This window comes from Moschus berezovskii, chromosome 18 (genome assembly GCF_049115385.1).
Source record: "Moschus berezovskii isolate FMDL1 chromosome 18, NW_MosBer_1.0, whole genome shotgun sequence".
Taxonomy (NCBI): Eukaryota; Metazoa; Chordata; class Mammalia; order Artiodactyla; family Moschidae; genus Moschus; species Moschus berezovskii.
The window spans coordinates 78002782-78027568 of NC_142477.1; the positions used below are offsets into that span (position 1 = coordinate 78002782).

Consider the following 24787-nt stretch of genomic DNA (forward strand, 5'->3'; position numbering starts at 1 on the left):
AGCCTGGGTCTGCCGAACGATGCTATTACCTAGGAAATGTCTTTCAACTCATCCAGTCCCAAAAAGAACACTCAAGAATGTGCTGGGGTTACCTGCTCCAATTATTTGCTCCCATTAAAAGCTGGCAAGTTGATCCAAAGGTCCTGGGTCAGAGAAAGGAGGGTGTCATCAGCAGACAAGTCCTTGTAAGGATCTAAGAATCCTTACTTCTATTTGCAAGGGTGCTGTGTTGATTGCTGAAATTCCATATCCTTCGCTATTATAGAAACTTTACACTCTCAGACTGTCAGGAGACTGTCAGTGGCATCACTATCCTGATATGATAACCAAGCCAACTATCCCCGACATCACTTCACATCACCAAAGCTTTCTCTTTCTCATCTAGGTGCTCTCCCTAGAATGAGTGAAATTCAAAAAGATGCAGTCTCACTGCCAGCAAAATGTCTAGCCTATATGGGCATGTTTGAAGAGAGGACAGACAGCTCACCATGCCACCATCATGAAAGCCCTCGGAGCCCACAATGAGAGATGCAAACTCATCTGAAACAAATACATCGTCTTTCTCGGACTTTCGCTCTAGTGTCACTTACAAACGAAATTCTGCGTCATGCACTGTGCTAACTACTTAAATCTCTCATTTAATCCTAATAGCCGTTCAAAGTATTTTTGTTATCAGTACCTTTTCACAAATGATTTTCACAAAGATGCTGAAGTGAAGTCAAGTGACTCAGTCGTGTCCCACTCTTTGCAACCCCATACACTGTAGCCTACCGGGCTCCTCCGTCCAAGGGATTTTCCAGGCAAGAGTACTGCAAGTGGGTTGCCGTTTCCTTCTCCAGATCACAGAAATGTTAGGTGACTTAATTTCAAAGTCTGAAAGCTACTACGTGAAAGAGGCAAAAGTTAAACCCAAATCAGTACATAAATCTTCATGACTTATTTCTTACAACCCTATTTGCTGTCCAAAGGAGTTATACTGACTTAAAATGACACCAGAGCCAAAGATATTCCTCCTTCATTTTCCTGGTGAGAGAACTGGGTAGTTTTAATACCCGGCAGGGAATACCATGCCCGAACCAAATTCCTATATGAAACCAATACCCATTTTCATATACTCAATCTCACAGGCTACACCAAATCTCTCCTTACCAGTTAGACTGTGTGTAGTCAGTGGAAGAGCAGAAATATTTCATTCAACCTCTACAATATTTTCAAGTATTTGGACTATACAAGTTGCCCTCTACATTTCAAAATCTATGAATAATAATCTTTCCCAGATTTATGTTCGTTTACTTGGAAGTACTAAACCTTTGAATTTTACTATAAAATGAAGATTCTAAAACACGTAGTATTCAATTTGCTGAAAGCACTGTAACAAAGGATTAAAGACTAAAATTAAAAAAAAAAAACTTTAAATTCTATGTACTATGTAGCTACATTAATATTAGAATATGGGAAAATGGGAAAAGCTATCACTTTCAGAGAACTTACTCCAAAAGCACTGTGCCAAGTACTTTAGAAACACTTCATTTTGTATCTTCCAAAGTGTTAACTCTAGTTTACAAGCCAAGTGACAATGGTAAGAAAACTCAAGTAACTTGCCCAAAGTAATACAGATAGAAAGTGGTAGCTGCTGCTGCAGTTTATACAACTCCAAAGCTTTTACCTCTTACTGTCACAGTTTACTGCCCCCTAATTCCTATCTGGTCAACATATCTTTGTCCACAATTCTAAAACCATTATTGAAACACATACGGAATTATTTAAACCTATTATTAACTATATCCATTAACTGGTCATAGCTTCTAAAGTAAAAGAATTAAAAAGTGCCTAAAGAATGACCATTAGAAAACTTCAAGTAAGGCAACAGATTTTCATGAAGTCCTGAGAGGTCAAGAACAGATAATTCATACAACAAAACCTTTATCACTGCTTGGGAGTTGCTGTTCTTAAATCGATGTGAAGATAGTAAGACCAGGATACCATCTTAATTATTTAAGACAATGTAAATACTGTAAACCCACCAGCCTGAAGGCTGAACCAAAGAACCCATTTTCAAAATCACGTTACCTTCAATATTTACTAAGTGACTCATGAGTATTATCATTAGTATAGTCTGCTCTTTAAAGTCTTATTATCAAATAGCAGAAAAGATGTAACCATAACCTGGACAATTTAAACTTCTGAAAGGCTATTACTTCCCCAGTTCCAAACTTTCAAATTTCTTCATAAAACAATAATACCTGAAAACTAAGATGAGTAACATTCCCCAAACCTGAAATCTTCAATCGATCAGAGTCTGAACCTAAATACATAACTTTTTAATGTACAAGATGCAGTTCAAAATAACATATTAGTTTTTCCTGTTGTTTATCAAACACATTCATTAGACTGATTAAAAGGGCAATACACGAACAATTTTCTACAACATGCCAAATAACAGATGAAGTCTTACCTCCACTGCTAAAGCTGCCGTCTGTTGGTCATAATGATTCAGAAGACTGGGCATGAGGGCAGTGTTACAAGGCAAATCTTGGCACATCCTCAAGGTAACAGGCTCAAAGAAAACAAACTGTGCCCATCTATACGGCCCACAAACATAGTCAAGGGCCACAGATAGAAGACGATCCAACTCATAGCCATGCTTTCTCGACTGAATGAGATTCAGATGATCAGGCCTACTCAATATGTATTTTAGATCTTTGTACACCTGCAGGTCTCAGCTTGAAAGTACTTCTTCTATCTTGCTGTTAAGTTATTCACACAGAGTTACTCTTTGCACCGTCAGAGGTTTGTTAGCTTGGTCTCACGAAAGGCCTTTGTTTTTGGTTTCACAATACGGGAAAATGACATCATCTTGCCTCTTCTTTTGATTTTATTACATCGGGCACCATCTGGCCAACGTGTCAAGTGGATCAACCACATTCCCATCTTAGGAGAAGAGCTCTTTCTGCCTTTGGCTGAAATATCTGAAAAATAATTGTTTTTAAAAAATGGGAGAAATTAGCAATTTCCTCTTGAAATATTACAGGCTTGATATTAAAACTTTGACTAGCTCAGTACAGTTGCAGGATACACAATCAGTATACAAAAATCAGTTGCGTTTCTACACACTAACAATCAGTTCTAGGAAGAGAAATTTTAAAATACTGCCTTTGGGACCTTCCGGTGGTCCAGTGATTAAAGCTGCACACATCCACTACTGGGGCACCAGTGCACTCCCTGGTGGAGAACTAAAGTTCCAAATACCGGGCGTGTGGCTAACAACAACAACAATCACAGACTTTGACCGAGAGACACAATACTGCCTTACAGATAAAACACATGGGTATTTCATAAACAAATCCTATAGCTTTTCTACCTTAGCATTCTTGCTCTAGATATACCAGAGAATCCATAAATAAAGGCACTGTTTCCTCCCTCAGTTGTTTATATACCATACAGTTTAATTTCCCATCTATAATGGTAGTTTTTCATTTGTCACAAGACATAATTGATCCATTGGGAAAAACTTGCATGCTGTTGTCCTAAATTTTATTTAAATATCTGCCACACTTAGTAACAAGTTACTTACATTTTATTATAAATGTTTTAATCATTAAATGATTCAGCTTTTCCCTCCATGGTTTCTCTCTGCTCCCGCGAGTAACTTGGCTCCAGGGCCTCCGCTCGCCTGCCGGCACCCAGGACCGTGCCGTCGGCCTCTGCCTCAAGCAGACCCCTCCCGACGGCCCTCGCTGCGCAGGCTGGGCTGGGACGCCTCTCCCCTCTCCGCGGAAAGTTAAGTTTGAAGAGGGGGGAAGAGAGAGAAACATGGGCATGAAGAGAAGGATCTACCTGGAGCTGAGGAACCGGACCCCGGAAGCTCTTCGAGAACTTGTCCTGGACAATTGCAAATCAAATGATGGGAAAACTGAGGGCTTAACAGCTGAATTTGTGAACTTAAGAGTTCCTCAGTTTAATAAATGTAGGCTTGATTTCAGTTTCAAATCTTCCCAAACTACCTAAATTGAAAAAGCTTGAGCTCGGTGACAATAGAATCTGTGGAGGTCTGGATATGTTAGCAGAAAAACTCCCAAAACTTACACATCTCAACTTAAGTGGAAATAAACTGAAAGATATCAGCACCCTGGAACCTTTGAAAAAGTTGGAATGTCTGAAGAGCCTGGATCTGTTTAACTGTGAGGTTACTAACCTGAACGACTACCGAGACAGTGTCTTCAAGCTCCTGCCCCAGCTGACCTATCTGGATGGCTATAACCGAGAGGATCGTGAAGCCCCAGATTCAGATGCCGAGGTGGATGGTGTGGATGAAGAAGAGGATGATGAAGATGAGGATAAGGAGGAGGATGAAGATGGTGAGGAAGAAGAGTTTGATAATGAAGAGGATGACGATGAAGATGCAGAAGGGGAGGAGGATGAAGATGAAGTCAGTGGGGAGGAAGAAGAATTTGGACATGATGGAGCAGTTGATGAAGATGATGAAGATGAGGATGAAGACAAAGATGAGGATGAAGAAGAGGAAGAAAGCGGGAAAGGTGAAAAGAGGAAGAGAGAAACAGATGACGAAGGAGAAGATGATTAATAAGACCCCAATAACCTGCAAAAAAAGAACTGTTCAGTATTGGCTGGACTGCTGACATGGATTTGGTAGCTGGGTTTTTTTTTTTTTTTTTTAAAGAAAAAAAAAAAAAAAAGGTAGCTGTGATACACACCCCAGGACACCCACCCACCCAAAGAGCCAAAGAATAGTTCCTGTGACATTCCACCTTCCTCCATTTAGTCCCTCTTGGAAATCCACCACCAAGCTTGGGGACTTCACCCCAACAAAACTGTAAGAGTTGTTAGGTTTTTGTGTAAGACTTGCTGTAGTGTGGATAGCTGTGATTGGTGAGTCAACTGTCCGTGGCTACCAGTCACACCAAGATTGTAACAGCATTTTTACTTTCTATACAACACAGAAGTTTTGTAAATAAAATCTTAACATTTAAAAATAAATAAATTCAGCAGATGGTATCTGTGAAAGGTGTAAAATATAAAGAAATCAATAGATATGGATTTAAGCCTCTTCCCAACTATGTGAATCACTTAACTTCTCTGAGCTCAGAATTTTCCTTTCTAAACATTGCACCTCCCTATCAAAGATGGTACATAAGTGAATTATAAAATAATGCACTCTATAAAAGGTAAAGCAACATCAAACTTTAGGTAGTTTCATTACTGAATTACAGCGGATACAAAGACTTACTTCTATCAACCAATACTGAACTGGCAAACAAGATTCTAAGAGTAGTATCAGGACATTTTCCCAACAATGCTTCATCCTTTTAGATAGTACAAAAATTCAGTACATAGAAAACGTCTGACCAACAAATGCTTCATTGCACACAGTCAGGCTGCAGAGAAGAGTCAACCCTAGAAAGTTACAACGTGGGATATGAATGATTTCCAGTTAAGAGTTTCTACCAAGTTTCAGAGTCTGATTTGACACTGCCTTTGCTGGGGGCTTCCCTGGTGGCTCAGACGGTAAAGAATCCGCCTGCAATGCTGGAGACATGCGTTTGATCCCTGGGTTGGGAAGATTCCCTGGAGGAGGAAATGGCAACCCACACCAGTATTCTTGCCTGGAGAATTCCATGGACAGAGGAGCCCGGCAGGCTACAGTCCAAGGGGTCGCAGAGAGTTGGATGCAACTTTCACTTTTTTTCTAGGGACAAAAATATGCATCTCATGGGGTCGCAGAGAGTCGGACACGACTGAGCGACTGAACTGAACTGAACTGGGGGCTGAAAGGGTAGGTAGAGTGGAAGACAGGACTGGTAGGAAAAAAGCATATTCTAAAACTATCATTCTTCCATTTGGTTTTGTAATGAGGTTAAGTCTGCTTTTACTTTATTCGCGTTTCACAGATGGCAAATATTTCTGTTTGAAGTACACAACCTCACTTGGGAAAACATGAGAAAGTCAGGTTCAGAAATTCTCAGAGACCCAGGTTAACAGGACAATTCAAATAGATATTAGGGCCCGTGACAGCTTAGACCTTGAAAACTTTAACTGGCTTGGCTAAAGCAGAGAAAGAAACTGTCCTTTGTGCACTACCAATGACAGGGACCTCTGCATCCCAAGCTTTAAGTACTGGGCAGAAAAAACTATTTGGAGAAAGTAAAGCCATGGCTGAATCTTCCCAATTTTTCCCTCGAGCATATGGTCTTGAGTAGAAGAAGGGAAAAGGAAAGTCTACAACCTTAGGAATTAGGAACACCAAAGTTACAAGCGACATCTGCCCCAAACGTCTAATCTCTCTAATACTGAAATCTCTAAGTCAGAAATATTTGTTAAAGCTTCTTGGCCTGCCATTGTATTGTTTCCTCCTTCAAGCTGGGCCCAGAAATGTGATGCCTGGCTATGGAAAAGTGATATTAAACACAGTCATGTATATGGAAGCTTATCATGCAGCACAGGAACAACTATGCATATCCTTAAATATGTCAAATAAGCCCTGAAAGCTTTATTTCGCTACAGTATCAAAACATCCATATAAGTTCCATGTTTGTAGTTTGCTGCTTATGCAGCATGTTCATCTACTTGCAACTTAAAAAAAAACAACTAAAGGGAACACTGCTGCTTCTGCTGGCAATTCGGTCGTGTCCGACTCTGTGTGACCCCATAGACGGAAGCCCACCAGGCTCCCCCGTCCCTGGGAATCTCCAGGCAAGAACACTGGAGTGGGTTGCCATTTCCTTCTCCAATGTGTGAAAGTGAAAAGTGAAAGTGAAGTCGCTCAGTCGTGTCCGACCTTTAGCAACCCCACGGACTGCAGCCTACCAGGCTCCTCCATCCATGGGATTTTCCAGGCAAGAGTACTGGAGTGGCTTGCCATTGCCTTCTCCGAATTGTGGGCTGAGCAAAAGTAATATATACAATGAATTTATTTAAAAAGCAGATAAAGAATACTACTTTAACAGAATAATGGAAAAAGGACATACATTTACAAAAGAAATACAAAGGGACAACAAACAAATGAAAAGATATTCAACTTCACTAATAAAAACACACAAACATGATATATAACATTTTTCCAATCAGATGAGCAAAAGAATAAAAGAACACAGCATAGGAGAGGGTGCAGAAAAAAGAATATCTTCAACATTCCCACACTTGGAGATACATTTTTCCTTTTTTTTTTTGGCTGTCCTTCACAGCTTGCAGAGTCTTAGTTCCCCAAACAAGGACTGAACCCGGACCAAGGCAGTGAAGTGTCTAACCACTAGACCGCCAGGAAATTCTCCATTTTCAAATACTACTGGAGGAAAAGTAAACTAGTTGGTATTTCAAAAAAATAGCTATGGACATCAAAAGCTCTTAAAATGTATACACTCTGATTCAGCAGACCTATTCTACAATTTATTCTAAGCAAGTAAACACAAGTACACATGATGTATAACTGAAATGTTAGTACAACACTGTTTATAAAATAAAAACCCAGAGACAATCTGAAAGTCTACCAATAAGGAACTGGTTAAACTACAGCACAACCAACACATAACACACTCACTAAAAATGATGAGCAGGATCTGTATATGCTCACTTGAAAAGACAGGAGCAATACAGTAAGTGAAAAATAAAATTTTAAATGGTTTACAAAACAGCATATAGTCTCCCACTTTTGTCAAAAATATACATACATGAAACAGAATAAAACTACCTGAATTGTTTAAAAATACAATATTATAGGGACTTCCCAGGACTCCACACTTCTACTTCAGGGGGCTCGAGTTTGATCCCTGATCCCTGGTCAGAGAATTAAGGTGCCACAAGCTGCACAGCGTGGTCAAAACACAAAAACAAAACAAAAAAGGAGTAAAGTATTATAAATGCTGAAATGTTATTTTTAAATCTGTCACGTGTTATTTGTGTATGGGAAAATTAAATCTGCTAAATCTGTAAATGTGTGGTGACAATACTACTGCTTGAATCAATGTTTACTGACTGTTGCTTAAGTAACAAGCCAAGGGACACAAAACTGCCCTACTACAGGCAGCAAGAAAAGCAAAAAAAAAAAAAATGATGATAAACTCAGAATGGGTCAAAAATTGATTTTCAATACTGAAAAAAAATCAGATCACCTCTCAGCTGAACCAAATATTATGCACAGTTTAAAAAAAAAAGTTGATATATATTCTAAATTGTTTTTCAATAATATAATGAAACAAATGCTTCTAATCAGGATCACGTGAGTATGGATAGCAACAATCCTTTTTCCTAAGAGAACCATCCTTGAAGAAGCTGTAAGTTTCAGACAGCAGGACACAGAAGATTGAGGAAACCAAGAAACACTGACAAAATACAGCAACTGATTACATAAAGGTTAAAAGATTTTTTGCATTCTTTTTGATATTATATCTTTGACTACAGAAATCTGCAGAATCTCAGCTGAATAAGGGAATTGCTGGATTCACTGGAGGGAACAGTCTCAGGCGCCAAGGACCAGTAGAAAATGAGGGGTCTGGAAACAGTTTTCCATGCCCTAACCCTGAGAAAAGAGACATTCACTTCTTTACAGAACAATACAAGATATGTGGGAAAACTAATTTCAGATTAAGTGACCTGATGATTATTTCATCAGAAAACAAAAAGGACTAGATACACTTAACCCTACACTTTAATTTTTATCAATGTGTAACATCAGGAATCTGATATTCCCCAATTTACCAGTTCTCTTGTGAAGATAAAAAGTAAAAGCCCCTAAAATAAGGTGAGTATTTGTCCTGAAGAACAGCAATAAAGGGGATGCAGTCTTGGAACTGTCTTCAGAGGCTGGCTACAAAGCCAGACCCAAAGAACTCAGCTGGGAAAAGCAGGAGATGGCAACTGTGAAGAGGAAAGAAAGCAGGCTGAATCCCAGAAGAGACAATGACAAAAGTGGGCCCTGGGGGCTTGCAGCAAGTGGGCCCTTGTTGCAGCAAGGCCCTGCAACAAAAGATGTTAGCAATTCTATTCCAATTCACACTTCCTGTACAGAAAGTGATTCCTTTCCTCTTTCTCAGCTTAGATTTACTTATCTTGACACACTATAAATGTACGTAACATCTTGCGTTTCCAATTCAGAAATTAAAGGTTGCCTCAAACACACTGGCTACAATGGGAACAGGAGGATATTCTTTTGTCTTCTTTCAGAGTTTTCCAAGACTGCATTATAAGGATTAGCAATCATTACCTCTGAAGCTGCTTCTCTCAAGGAACATAAACAGCAAAGTACACACTGAGAACATATCACTGCTCAAAGTGCTCGATTCCTTTTCCTAAAACTCATGTGGGTTTTGGCCTTTTGTTTTCCATATCTTATTTTTTTTAAATAAATTCACTCTCAGGATACTGTTCTCTGGTTGCTAAAGTTTATATAGCTCCATATTTAATTCTTAGGGCCTAGATTCTTACTAATCTCAAGGTATCACTTTGCTACTTTATCTAATTTTTAAAGTCCATCTAGTCATCTACTGATTACAAAAGATAATCTAATCTTCCAGTGTGCTGAGTGATGGGGCTTAAAAAAATACAGGGAAAACATTCAAGTTCAAGATTAAAATGAACAGTAGGCATCAAAATCCAGTCCATCTTACAAAGTATACATTACTTTTAAGACTAGAGAAAGCAGAAGCAGAAGATCTTTTAAAACGAAAAGCAAAACTGGGAAGTTGAAAGATGGCCAGAATCTGGACTTTAAAATTAAAAAAAAAAAAAAAAAATCTGGTTGAAATTCCATCCTGGTTTCCCTTTTTCATTAAAATGTGTTCAGAAAATGCTCTAATATCAAGCTCCTGATTTTCCCCCCACTTTAGCATGGTTGCATGTTTTGACTATAAAATTAGTTTAATGAGATAAACTTCGGGGACCAAGATTTTTTTAGGCCTACTAGCCTAGTTGTTTTTTCTTAAACTTCATTCACAGTGCATTCCTTGGATCCACCAAAACTGTTGCTAGTTCTCAGCATAACTCAAAGATTGTAACTCAAAGATAGATTCATCATTTCTGATGCAACAGTCAGTTGAAACTGTTTTCTAGTCAAAGAAGAGTTAGTTGTTGCTCTTCAAACATTCATTCCTAACTTCTGGAAATGCCACTATTAAAAACCTTCACTTCTTCCCTCAAGACGCTGTGACCCTTCTCACAAATCTATACTGAACAATTCCTCTCATACATATTTCAAAGTCTTGCTTTTCATTTGCACTACTGCTCTTTTTGTGGCCAACTGCAGCTTTAAACGTCTCTAATTCTAGAGATTTAGGGGTTAAAAAACACTTGAGGCCAACACTGCTCGTCCCTGTGAAAGAAGGGAAAGATGCAGTAAGAACTGTTTCCTATCACAAGTCTCCTGAAGAAAATAAAGTCAACAGCAGTCTAACATCAACAAACTAACAAGCTCAGAGTACGTTTTCAGTATGAAATCTCATAGGTTTACTAACACATACGAAACTTAAGTTGGAGAGAGAGATCCTTTGCCTGTGAAGTGGGCAACAGAGGACTTACAGGGAATTTAAAAGCCCCTCTCTCTGCCCAATGATGAGGCTCTCACAGCACTGTGCTATACAAAGAACGAACGTGCACTTTACTGTTTATCTTCCCCGCAAGGCTCCCTACTTCAAATATCTCAATCATGGCTGGGGATCTCTCTACAAAAATCCACCTCCATGTTCAAAGCACAAAACAAAGTTCAGAGGAACACAGTACCTAAGATGAAAAAGGGATGAAAGAACCTACAGTCCTTTCTTCTTCTATTAATAGGGCACTGGTAGATTCTGGAGAGACGTACAGGCAGGGAATGTCAGTGGACGAGAAAAAAATAAATAACGGAGGAGGAGGAAAGAGAAGGTAGGACGGTAGGCTTTACTAATTACCTTACTTTCCTGACAGTTTCAAAGCATTTGGGGGGAGGGGGGGAGAGGAAGAACCTGTTATTTCACTAAAGAAAACGCAACACTATAAGAAGAATTGCATCTCGATTATCTTTTATTTTCAGCTCTATCTTTGGAAGCCAGGCCACTCAAGCTTTTACATCACTTTCCTACCTTGGTACTTCAAACAAACACTTTTCTGTTCTTTTCCTTCTTCTTCTGGAGGAAAAAGATGGCATTGATTTGCTTAAAAGTACGGATGGGAAAAAAAAAAAAAAAAGTACGGATGGAAAGCATTATCTTGAGGAGTAAATGGTTCTTAATAACAGAACTACGGATTCCTCTATCCCTTTGACTGTCAGCACATCACCAAAGGCTAAAAGAAGACTCAAGAGGGAGGTAACATCCCCCTTGTCAAGTCTGTTTCCTTGCTCCTGCGATATTGGCTTTGCCAAGTAACCCAATTCCCGTAAACAAACATTACAGGTCTCTCCAAACTACTTCTACAAAATAAGATCTTGTTTGACCAACCTTATACAGCAGTCATTTATTTCTATAGCTGCTGAGCTGCTCTGCTGTTCTGTCTGCCTACATTCAGAAGGGAACCAAAATTCAAAATTTCATTTATTCTGGGCCAAAACCCAGACCTTTTGTCCTCCTTCCTAGATATGCTGCAACTTCAAGTTGACTCCTCTGCCTAAATTAGTGGCATATGCTTTTGTTCTTTTAAGAGCGAAAGAAAAAACACCCCTTTTTCTCTTATTGAGGAAGGCACCTAACTCTGATAAAGGCCTCTAGGAAGATGCTACAATGCCTTGACATGTTTGCTGCTGCTGCTGCTGCTGCTAAGTCTCAGAGGCTATGGATGAATCTCTCCGCCCTACCCCAGGGCAAACACACGGAGCGTCCAAGGGGGCAGAGGGGGAAGGCTCGAGGAGGAATATGCAGACTTTGCAAAACTGACGGGAGGGAGGAGAGGGGACAACTTTCAGGACTAGAAACGGGAGGCAGTCCAGATGCTGCGACGCCGCCCGGGCCCCGGGAAGCCCCGACGCCCCCCGCGGGCCCGCGCCCAGCCCTCGGCGCACTGTCCTCCCGCCAGCGGCCGCGGCCTCCCCCCACAGCCCCCAGCGGCCCGGGAGCGCCACACGCCCCCGCGGCGCCGACCGCTCGAGCCCCAGGGCTGGCGCAGGGAGCGCGGCGCGGAGGGAGCGCGGGCCGCCCTCCAACAGGCTGCTCGGCGCGGGCTCGGGACCCAGAGGGTCAACCCCGTCCGCGGGCCTCGGCCCGCCGCGCCGCCCAGCCCCAAACTCGGGCTCCCCCGCGCCGCGCCGGCCCGCCGCCCACCCCGAGAAAGCCCCGACACACCCCTCCACAGCGCGGCGCCCACGGCTTCTGTTTCGGCGGCGACGCGAATAACGCTCCCTGAGGAGGAGGGGCCGCGGCTGCTGGTGCCTCCTGGGCACAGGGGCAGACCGAGGAGCGGGCAGCCGCGGCGGCACCTCCTCAGTCCCCACTCCCCACTCCTTTTCCCGCTGCGCCGGACGGGAAGGGGCCTGCACGACCCGGGGCTCACCTCACACCTCGGGGCCGGGCTCCCGGGAGGCTGCGGCGGCGGCCGGCGGCGGCCGCGGGTCCCTCAGGTAAGCGGCATCAGCGAGGAGCGCCGGCGGGCTTTCGCCACGGCCAGGGCGCGGGGGCGGGCGGGGGCGGGGAGCATGCGCGCGCACGTACGGCGCAGGCGCGCTGCGCTCGCTCGGCTGCGCGCTCGCATTTGGAGCTTCTGGGTAGCCGTCAAATCAGAGAAGGCAGTGGCAACCCACTCCAGTACTCTCGCCTGGAAAATCCCATGGCCGGAGGAGCCCTGTAGGCTGCAGTACATGGTGTTGCGAAGAGTCAGACAGGACTGAGCGACTTTACTTTCCCTTTCCACGTTCATGCACTGGAGAAGGAAATGGCAACCCACTCCAGTGTTCTTGCCTGGAGAATGCCAGGGATGGGGGAGCCTGGCGGGCTGCCGTCCCTGGGGTTGCATAGAGTGGGACACGACTGAAGCGACTTAGCAGCAGCAGCAGCATTTTATACAAAGAAAAGTGGAAGTGTTAGTCCCTCTGTCGTGTCCGACTCTTTGCGATCCAATGGACTGTAGCCCACCAGGCTCCTCTGTCCATGGCCTTCTCCAGGCAAGACTACTGGAGTGGATCGCCATTCCCTTCTCCAGGGAATCGTCCCGACCGACCCAGGGATGGAACCCAGGTCTCCTGCACTGCAGTCAGATTCTTTCCTGTTTGAGCCACTAGTGAAACAATCTTTTTTTAAAGGTGCTCCCTAAATGATAATAAATACTGAGCTTCAGTTCAGTTCAGTTCAGTTCAGGGGCTCAGTCGTGTCCGACCCCTTGCAACCCCATGAATCACAGCACGCCAGGCCTCCCTGTCCATCACCAACTCCTGGAGTTCACTCAAACTCATGTCCATCCAGACATCTCATTCTCTGTCGTCCCCTTCTCCCGCCCCCAATCCTTCCCAGCATCAGGGTCTTTTCCAGCCAGTGGAAAAGACTTTTTCAGTCTTTTCACATGAGGTGGCCAAAGTATTGGAGTTTCAGCTTTAGCATCAGTCCTTCCAATGAACACCCAGGATTGATCTCCTTTAGAATGGACTGGTCGGATCTCCTTGCAGTCCAAGGGACTCTCAAGAGTCTTCTCCAGCACCACAGTTCAAAAGCATCAATTCTTCAGCGATCAGCTTTCTTCACAGTCCTAGGGAGTTGTTCAGTTCAGTTCAGTTCAGTTCAGTCGCTCAGTCGTGTCCGACTCTCCGCCACCCCATGAATCACAGCACGCCAGGCCTCCCTGTCCATCACCAACTCCCGGAGTACACTCAAACTCATGTCCACAGAGTCGGTGATGCCATCCAGCCAAAACTGGTCTTTTTCTGGGTGAACCCGTTTTGACACCATCCATGTTAACTGGTAATACATGGTAACTTAGTATTGCATCTACTTACCTCCCCCAGGCCTCCACCCTTGCAAAAGTCTTTGTTTATTCATTATAGGTACAACCTGATCATAAAACATACAACCATACTTAAAACCACTGGGCTGGAATTCAGACAACATAAGATCTCATTTCAGTTTGGACACTCACTGATCCTTTGTTAACTCTAAAGAAAGCAGCGACCTCTATGAGCTTTACTTTTCATTTTCTTTGTAAATGGGAGATACACAAATGCTGCCTACTTCAAAACAATGAAACAATATAAACATAGGGTTTACATTTATTTACCTTGGAAAAGGTAAATTTATTTATTTTAGGAAACATGAGATAATGAGAAACGTCTTTTCTTTTAATTTGGTTAGCTGCTGCCCATAAGAACTGTTGTACACTTCCCAGATGTCCCTTCTAAAACGTTGTTTTTCTCCAGCATTAGTTTATAGTTCTATCACAGTAGATATTTCTACATTGCCTTTTCAAATCCTCCTCATTAGATTTCTTTTTATATTCTTGCATTCTCACTCTGCCTCTCATTACATGGTAGATGCTTCATAAATTTAATTAACTAAATTAGACCAGATCCTAACATTTCCCCAGTTTGGAGTCATCCTTACTCAGGCATGCCATCTACTGGTTCCCTGGTGTATCTGTTGGTGCTGCTGCTAAGTCACTTCAATCGTGTCAATGCAAAGAGCTAGTGCTTTGATAAGCCCAGAAATAATTATTTGTTGGCTGTTAATTTCATACATACGATACATCTGGTAATCTAACTGCTGCTGCTGCTGCTAAGTCGCTTCAGTCGTGTCCGACCCTTAGCGACCCCACGGACTGCAGCCTACCAGGCTCCTCCATCCATGGGATTTTCTAGGCAAGAGTACTGGAGTGGCTTGCCATTGCCTTCTCCGAATTATGTGCTGAGCAAAAGTAATATATACAATGAATTTTTTTAAAAAGCAGATAAAGAATACTACTTTAACAGAAAAATGGAAAAAGGACATACATTTACAAAAGAAATACAAAGGGACAACAAACATATGAAAAGATATTCAACTTTACTAATAAAAACATACAAACATGATACATAACATTTTTGCCAGTCAGATGAGCAAAAAGAAGAAAAGAACACAGCATAGGAGAGGGTGCAGAAAAAAGAATATCTTCAACATTCCCACACTTGGAGATACATTTTTCTTTTTCTTTTGGCTGTCCTTCACGGCTTGCAGAGTCTTAGTTCCCCAAACAAGGACTGAACCCGGACCAAGGCAGTGAAGTGTCTAACCACTAGACCGCCAGGAAATTCTCCATTTTCAAATACTACTGGAGGAAAAGTAAACTAGTTGGTATTTCAAAAAAATAGCTATGGACATCAAAAGCTCTTAAAATGTATACACTCTGATTCAGCAGACCTATTCTACAATTTATTCTAAGCAAGTAAACACAAGTACACATGATGTATAACTGAAATGTTAGTACAACACTGTTTATAAAATAAAAACCCAGAGACAATCTGAAAGTCTACCAATAAGGAATTGGTTAAACTACAGCACAACCAACACATAACACACTCACTAAAAATGATGAGCAGGATCTGTATATGCTGACTTGAAAAGACAGGAGCAATACAGTAAGTGAAAAATAAAATTTTAAATGGTTTACAAAACAGCATATAGTCTCCCACTTTTGTCAAAAATATACATACATGAAACAGAATAAAACTACCTGAATTGTTTAAAAATACAATATTATAGGGACTTCCCAGGACTCCACACTTCTACTTCAGGGGGCTCGAGTTTGATCCCTGATCCCTGGTCAGAGAATTAAGGTGCCACAAGCTGCACAGCGTGGTCAAAACACAAAAACAAAACAAAAAAGGAGTAAAGTATTATAAATGCTGAAATGTTATTTTTAAATCTGTCACATGTTATTTGTGTATGGGAAAATTAAGTCTGCTAAATCTGTAAATGTGTGGTGACAATACTACTGCTTGAATCAATGTTTACTGACTGTTGCTTAAGTAACAAGCCAAGGGACACAAAACTGCCCTACTACAGGCAGCAAGAAAAGCAAAAAAAAAAAAAAAAAAAAAATGATGATAAACTCAGAATGGGTCAAAAATTGATTTTCAATACTGAAAAAAAATCAGATCACCTCTCAGCTGAACCAAATATTATGCACAGTTTAAAAAAAAAAGTTGATATATATTCTAAATTGTTTTTCAATAATATAATGAAACAAATGCTTCTAATCAGGATCACGTGAGTATGGATAGCAACAATCCTTTTTCCTAAGAGAACCATCCTTGAAGAAGCTGTAAGTTTCAGACAGCAGGACACAGAAGATTGAGGAAACCAAGAAACACTGACAAAATACAGCAACTGATTACATAAAGGTTAAAAGATTTTTTGCATTCTTTTTGATATTATATCTTTGACTACAGAAATCTGCAGAATCTCAGCTGAATAAGGGAATTGCTGGATTCACTGGAGGGAACAGTCTCAGGCGCCAAGGACCAGTAGAAAATGAGGGGTCTGGAAACAGTTTTCCATGCCCTAACCCTGAGAAAAGAGACATTCACTTCTTTACAGAACAATACAAGATATGTGGGAAAACTAATTTCAGATTAAGTGACCTGATGATTATTTCATCAGAAAACAAAAAGGACTAGATACACTTAACCCTACACTTTAATTTTTATCAATGTGTAACATCAGGAATCTGATATTCCCCAATTTACCAGTTCTCTTGTGAAGATAAAAAGTAAAAGCCCCTAAAATAAGGTGAGTATTTGTCCTGAAGAACAGCAATAAAGGGGATGCAGTCTTGGAACTGTCTTCAGAGGCTGGCTACAAAGCCAGACCCAAAGAACTCAGCTGGGAAAAGCAGGAGATGGCAACTGTGAAGAGGAAAGAAAGCAGGCTGAATCCCAGAAGAGACAACGACAAAAGTGGGCCCTGGGGGCTTGCAGCAAGTGGGCCCTTGTTGCAGCAAGGCCCTGCAACAAAAGATGTTAGCAATTCTATTCCAATTCACACTTCCTGTACAGAAAGTGATTCCTTTCCTCTTTCTCAGCTTAGATTTACTTATCTTGACACACTATAAATGTACGTAACATCTTGCGTTTCCAATTCAGAAATTAAAGGTTGCCTCAAACACACTGGCTACAATGGGAACAGGAGGATATTCTTTTGTCTTCTTTCAGAGTTTTCCAAGACTGCATTATAAGGATTAGCAATCATTACCTCTGAAGCTGCTTCTCTCAAGGAACATAAACAGCAAAGTACACACTGAGAACATATCACTGCTCAAAGTGCTCGATTCCTTTTCCTAAAACTCATGTGGGTTTTGGCCTTTTGTTTTCCATATCTTATTTTTTTTAAATAAATTCACTCTCAGGATACTGTTCTCTGGTTGCTAAAGTTTATATAGCTCCATATTTAATTCTTAGGGCCTAGATTCTTACTAATCTCAAGGTATCACTTTGCTACTTTATCTAATTTTTAAAGTCCATCTAGTCATCTACTGATTACAAAAGATAATCTAATCTTCCAGTGTGCTGAGTGATGGGGCTTAAAAAAATACAGGGAAAACATTCAAGTTCAAGATTAAAATGAACAGTAGGCATCAAAATCCAGTCCATCTTACAAAGTATACATTACTTTTAAGACTAGAGAAAGCAGAAGCAGAAGATCTTTTAAAACGAAAAGCAAAACTGGGAAGTTGAAAGATGGCCAGAATCTGGACTTTAAAATTAAAAAAAAAAAAAAAAAATCTGGTTGAAATTCCATCCTGGTTTCCCTTTTTCATTAAAATGTGTTCAGAAAATGCTCTAATATCAAGCTCCTGATTTTCCCCCCACTTTAGCATGGTTGCATGTTTTGACTATAAAATTAGTTTAATGAGATAAACTTCGGGGACCAAGATTTTTTTAGGCCTACTAGCCTAGTTGTTTTTTCTTAAACTTCATTCACAGTGCATTCCTTGGATCCACCAAAACTGTTGCTAGTTCTCAGCATAACTCAAAGATTGTAACTCAAAGATAGATTCATCATTTCTGATGCAACAGTCAGTTGAAACTGTTTTCTAGTCAAAGAAGAGTTAGTTGTTGCTCTTCAAACATTCATTCCTAACTTCTGGAAATGCCACTATTAAAAACCTTCACTTCTTCCCTCAAGACGCTGTGACCCTTCTCACAAATCTATACTGAACAATTCCTCTCATACATATTTCAAAGTCTTGCTTTTCATTTGCACTACTGCTCTTTTTGTGGCCAACTGCAGCTTTAAACGTCTCTAATTCTAGAGATTTAGGGGTTAAAAAACACTTGAGGCCAACACTGCTCGTCCCTGTGAAAGAAGGGAAAGATGCAGTAAGAACTGTTTCCTATCACAAGTCTCCTGAAGAAAATAAAGTCAACAGCAGTCTAACATCAACAAACTAACAAGCTCAGAGTACGTTTTCAGTATGAAATCTCATAGGTTTACTAACACATACGAAACTTAAGTTGGAGAGAGAGATCCTTTGCCTGTGAAGTGGGCAACAGAGGACTTACAGGGAATTTAAAAGCCCCTCTCTCTGCCCAATGATGAGGCTCTCACAGCACTGTGCTATACAAAGAACGAACGTGCACTTTACTGTTTATCTTCCCCGCAAGGCTCCCTACTTCAAATATCTCAATCATGGCTGGGGATCTCTCTACAAAAATCCACCTCCATGTTCAAAGCACAAAACAAAGTTCAGAGGAACACAGTACCTAAGATGAAAAAGGGATGAAAGAACCTACAGTCCTTTCTTCTTCTATTAATAGGGCACTGGTAGATTCTGGAGAGACGTACAGGCAGGGAATGTCAGTGGACGAGAAAAAAATAAATAACGGAGGAGGAGGAAAGAGAAGGTAGGACGGTAGGCTTTACTAATTACCTTACTTTCCTGACAGTTTCAAAGCATTTGGGGGGAGGGGGGGAGAGGAAGAACCTGTTATTTCACTAAAGAAAACGCAACACTATAAGAAGAATTGCATCTCGATTATCTTTTATTTTCAGCTCTATCTTTGGAAGCCAGGCCACTCAAGCTTTTACATCACTTTCCTACCTTGGTACTTCAAACAAACACTTTTCTGTTCTTTTCCTTCTTCTTCTGGAGGAAAAAGATGGCATTGATTTGCTTAAAAGTACGGATGGGAAAAAAAAAAAAAAAGTACGGATGGAAAGCATTATCTTGAGGAGTAAATGGTTCTTAATAACAGAACTACGGATTCCTCTATCCCTTTGACTGTCAGCACATCACCAAAGGCTAAAAGAAGACTCAAGAGGGAGGTAACATCCCCCTTGTCAAGTCTGTTTCCTTGCTCCTGCGATATTGGCTTTGCCAAGTAACCCAATTCCCGTAAACAAACATTACAGGTCTCTCCAAACTACTTCTACAAAATAAGATCTTGTTTGACCAACCTTATACAGCAGTCATTTATTTCTATAGCTGCTGAGCTGCTCTGCTGTTCTGTCTGCCTACATTCAGAAGGGAACCAAAATTCAAAATTTCATTTATTCTGGGCCAAAACCCAGACCTTTTGTCCTCCTTCCTAGATATGCTGCAACTTCAAGTTGACTCCTCTGCCTAAATTAGTGGCATATGCTTTTGTTCTTTTAAGAGCGAAAGAAAAAACACCCCTTTTTCTCTTATTGAGGAAGGCACCTAACTCTGATAAAGGCCTCTAGGAAGATGCTACAATGCCTTGACATGTTTGCTGCTGCTGCTGCTGCTGCTAAGTCTCAGAGGCTATGGATGAATCTCTCCGCCCTACCCCAGGGCAAACACACGGAGCGTCCAAGGGGGCAGAGGGGGAAGGCTCGAGGAGGAATATGCAGACTTTGCAAAACTGACGGGAGGGAGGAGAGGGGACAACTTTCAGGACTAGAAACGGGAGGCAGTCCAGATGCTGCGACGCCGCCCGGGCCCCGGGAAGCCCCGACGCCCCCCGCGGGCCCGCGCCCAGCCCTCGGCGCACTGTCCTCCCGCCAGCGGCCGCGGCCTCCCCGCACAGCCCCCAGCGGCCCGGGAGCGCCACACGCCCCCGCGGCGCCGACCGCTCGAGCCCCAGGGCTGGCGCAGGGAGCGCGGCGCGGAGGGAGCGCGGGCCGCCCTCCAACAGGCTGCTCGGCGCGGGCTCGGGACCCAGAGGGTCAACCCCGTCCGCGGGCCTCGGCCCGCCGCGCCGCCCAGCCCCAAACTCGGGCTCCCCCGCGCCGCGCCGGCCCGCCGCCCACCCCGAGAAAGCCCCGACACACCCCTCCACAGCGCGGCGCCCACGGCTTCTGTTTCGGCGGCGACGCGAATAACGCTCCCTGAGGAGGAGGGGCCGCGGCTGCTGGTGCCTCCTGGGCACAGGGGCAGACCGAGGAGCGGGCAGCCGCGGCGGCACCTCCTCAGTCCCCACTCCCCACTCCTTTTCCCGCTGCGCCGGACGGGAAGGGGCCTGCACGACCCGGGGCTCACCTCACACCTCGGGGCCGGGCTCCCGGGAGGCTGCGGCGGCGGCCGGCGGCGGCCGCGGGTCCCTCAGGTAAGCGGCATCAGCGAGGAGCGCCGGCGGGCTTTCGCCACGGCCAGGGCGCGGGGGCGGGCGGGGGCGGGGAGCATGCGCGCGCACGTACGGCGCAGGCGCGCTGCGCTCGCTCGGCTGCGCGCTCGCATTTGGAGCTTCTGGGTAGCCGTCAAATCAGAGAAGGCAGTGGCAACCCACTCCAGTACTCTCGCCTGGAAAATCCCATGGCCGGAGGAGCCCTGTAGGCTGCAGTACATGGTGTTGCGAAGAGTCAGACAGGACTGAGCGACTTTACTTTCCCTTTCCACGTTCATGCACTGGAGAAGGAAATGGCAACCCACTCCAGTGTTCTTGCCTGGAGAATGCCAGGGATGGGGGAGCCTGGCGGGCTGCCGTCCCTGGGGTTGCATAGAGTGGGACACGACTGAAGCGACTTAGCAGCAGCAGCAGCATTTTATACAAAGAAAAGTGGAAGTGTTAGTCCCTCTGTCGTGTCCGACTCTTTGCGATCCAATGGACTGTAGCCCACCAGGCTCCTCTGTCCATGGCCTTCTCCAGGCAAGACTACTGGAGTGGATCGCCATTCCCTTCTCCAGGGAATCGTCCCGACCGACCCAGGGATGGAACCCAGGTCTCCTGCACTGCAGTCAGATTCTTTCCTGTTTGAGCCACTAGTGAAACAATCTTTTTTTAAAGGTGCTCCCTAAATGATAATAAATACTGAGCTTCAGTTCAGTTCAGTTCAGTTCAGGGGCTCAGTCGTGTCCGACCCCTTGCAACCCCATGAATCACAGCACGCCAGGCCTCCCTGTCCATCACCAACTCCTGGAGTTCACTCAAACTCATGTCCATCCAGACATCTCATTCTCTGTCGTCCCCTTCTCCCGCCCCCAATCCTTCCCAGCATCAGGGTCTTTTCCAGCCAGTGGAAAAGACTTTTTCAGTCTTTTCACATGAGGTGGCCAAAGTATTGGAGTTTCAGCTTTAGCATCAGTCCTTCCAATGAACACCCAGGATTGATCTCCTTTAGAATGGACTGGTCGGATCTCCTTGCAGTCCAAGGGACTCTCAAGAGTCTTCTCCAGCACCACAGTTCAAAAGCATCAATTCTTCAGCGATCAGCTTTCTTCACAGTCCTAGGGAGTTGTTCAGTTCAGTTCAGTTCAGTTCAGTCGCTCAGTCGTGTCCGACTCTCCGCCACCCCATGAATCACAGCACGCCAGGCCTCCCTGTCCATCACCAACTCCCGGAGTACACTCAAACTCATGTCCACAGAGTCGGTGATGCCATCCAGCCAAAACTGGTCTTTTTCTGGGTGAACCCGTTTTGACACCATCCATGTTAACTGGTAATACATGGTAACTTAGTATTGCATCTACTTACCTCCCCCAGGCCTCCACCCTTGCAAAAGTCTTTGTTTATTCATTATAGGTACAACCTGATCATAAAACATACAACCATACTTAAAACCACTGGGCTGGAATTCAGACAACATAAGATCTCATTTCAGTTTGGACACTCACTGATCCTTTGTTAACTCTAAAGAAAGCAGCGACCTCTATGAGCTTTACTTTTCATTTTCTTTGTAAATGGGAGATACACAAATGCTGCCTACTTCAAAACAATGAAACAATATAAACATAGGGTTTACATTTATTTACCTTGGAAAAGGTAAATTTATTTATTTTAGGAAACATGAGATAATGAGAAACGTCTTTTCTTTTAATTTGGTTAGCTGCTGCCCATAAGAACTGTTGTACACTTCCCAGATGTCCCTTCTAAAACGTTGTTTTTCTCCAGCATTAGTTTATAGTTCTATCACAGTAGATATTTCTACATTGCCTTTTCAAATCCTCCTCATTAGATTTCTTTTTATATTCTTGCATTCTCACTCTGCCTCTCATTACATGGTAGATGCTTCATAAATTTAATTAACTAAATTAGACCAGATCCTAACATTTCCCCAGTTTGGAGTCATCCTTACTCAGGCATGCCATCTACTGGTTCCCTGGTGTATCTGTTGGTGCTGCTGCTAAGTCACTTCAATCGTGTCAATGCAAAGAGCTAGTGCTTTGATAAGCCCAGAAATAATTATTTGTTGGCTGTTAATTTCATACATACGATACATCTGGTAATCTAACTGCTGCTGCTGCTGCTAAGTCGCTTCAGTCGTGTCCGACCCTTAGCGACCCCACGGACTGCAGCCTACCAGGCTCCTCCATCCATGGGATTTTCTAGGCAAGAGTACTGGAGTGGCTTGCCATTGCCTTCTCCGAATTATGTGCTGAGCAAAAGTAATATATACAATGAATTTTTTTAAAAAGCAGATAAAGAATACTACTTTAACAGAAAAATGGAAAAAGGACATACATTTACAAAAGAAATACAAAGGGACAACAAACATATGAAAAGATATTCAACTTTACTAATAAAAACATACAAACATGATACATAACATTTTTGCCAGTCAGATGAGCAAAAAGAAGAAAAGAACACAGCATAGGAGAGGGTGCAGAAAAAAGAATATCTTCAACATTCCCACACTTGGAGATACATTTTTCTTTTTCTTTTGGCTGTCCTTCACGGCTTGCAGAGTCTTAGTTCCCCAAACAAGGACTGAACCCGGACCAAGGCAGTGAAGTGTCTAACCACTAGACCGCCAGGAAATTCTCCATTTTCAAATACTACTGGAGGAAAAGTAAACTAGTTGGTATTTCAAAAAAATAGCTATGGACATCAAAAGCTCTTAAAATGTATACACTCTGATTCAGCAGACCTATTCTACAATTTATTCTAAGCAAGTAAACACAAGTACACATGATGTATAACTGAAATGTTAGTACAACACTGTTTATAAAATAAAAACCCAGAGACAATCTGAAAGTCTACCAATAAGGAATTGGTTAAACTACAGCACAACCAACACATAACACACTCACTAAAAATGATGAGCAGGATCTGTATATGCTGACTTGAAAAGACAGGAGCAATACAGTAAGTGAAAAATAAAATTTTAAATGGTTTACAAAACAGCATATAGTCTCCCACTTTTGTCAAAAATATACATACATGAAACAGAATAAAACTACCTGAATTGTTTAAAAATACAATATTATAGGGACTTCCCAGGACTCCACACTTCTACTTCAGGGGGCTCGAGTTTGATCCCTGATCCCTGGTCAGAGAATTAAGGTGCCACAAGCTGCACAGCGTGGTCAAAACACAAAAACAAAACAAAAAAGGAGTAAAGTATTATAAATGCTGAAATGTTATTTTTAAATCTGTCACATGTTATTTGTGTATGGGAAAATTAAGTCTGCTAAATCTGTAAATGTGTGGTGACAATACTACTGCTTGAATCAATGTTTACTGACTGTTGCTTAAGTAACAAGCCAAGGGACACAAAACTGCCCTACTACAGGCAGCAAGAAAAGCAAAAAAAAAAAAAAAAAAAAAATGATGATAAACTCAGAATGGGTCAAAAATTGATTTTCAATACTGAAAAAAAATCAGATCACCTCTCAGCTGAACCAAATATTATGCACAGTTTAAAAAAAAAAGTTGATATATATTCTAAATTGTTTTTCAATAATATAATGAAACAAATGCTTCTAATCAGGATCACGTGAGTATGGATAGCAACAATCCTTTTTCCTAAGAGAACCATCCTTGAAGAAGCTGTAAGTTTCAGACAGCAGGACACAGAAGATTGAGGAAACCAAGAAACACTGACAAAATACAGCAACTGATTACATAAAGGTTAAAAGATTTTTTGCATTCTTTTTGATATTATATCTTTGACTACAGAAATCTGCAGAATCTCAGCTGAATAAGGGAATTGCTGGATTCACTGGAGGGAACAGTCTCAGGCGCCAAGGACCAGTAGAAAATGAGGGGTCTGGAAACAGTTTTCCATGCCCTAACCCTGAGAAAAGAGACATTCACTTCTTTACAGAACAATACAAGATATGTGGGAAAACTAATTTCAGATTAAGTGACCTGATGATTATTTCATCAGAAAACAAAAAGGACTAGATACACTTAACCCTACACTTTAATTTTTATCAATGTGTAACATCAGGAATCTGATATTCCCCAATTTACCAGTTCTCTTGTGAAGATAAAAAGTAAAAGCCCCTAAAATAAGGTGAGTATTTGTCCTGAAGAACAGCAATAAAGGGGATGCAGTCTTGGAACTGTCTTCAGAGGCTGGCTACAAAGCCAGACCCAAAGAACTCAGCTGGGAAAAGCAGGAGATGGCAACTGTGAAGAGGAAAGAAAGCAGGCTGAATCCCAGAAGAGACAACGACAAAAGTGGGCCCTGGGGGCTTGCAGCAAGTGGGCCCTTGTTGCAGCAAGGCC

At 42.5% G+C, this 24787-nt stretch overlaps 1 protein-coding gene and 1 pseudogene across 16 annotated transcripts in view; one reads left to right on the plus strand and one right to left on the minus strand.

The window, feature by feature from the left end:
• Positions 1-19969, minus strand: part of LOC129560656 (ankyrin repeat domain-containing protein 26-like) — a 91923-nt gene extending 71954 nt beyond the window's left edge. For 2 of the 16 annotated variants that reach the window (XR_016035259.1, XR_016035252.1), the window contains exons 1-3: positions 12469-19964; positions 2456-2969; positions 680-883 (exon numbers count right to left, since the gene is read on the minus strand). The gene's annotated coding sequence lies outside the window, so the exon portion shown is untranslated. Of the gene's footprint in view, positions 1-92; positions 144-679; positions 884-2455; positions 2970-3574; positions 3770-12468 lie in introns of all 16 variants that reach the window. The other 14 variants (XR_016035261.1, XR_016035257.1, XR_016035253.1 and 11 more) reach the window with 12 other exon arrangements.
• On the plus strand, positions 3814-4826 carry LOC148775024 (acidic leucine-rich nuclear phosphoprotein 32 family member D-like; annotated as a pseudogene).
• Positions 19970-24787: the final 4818 nt, after the last annotated feature.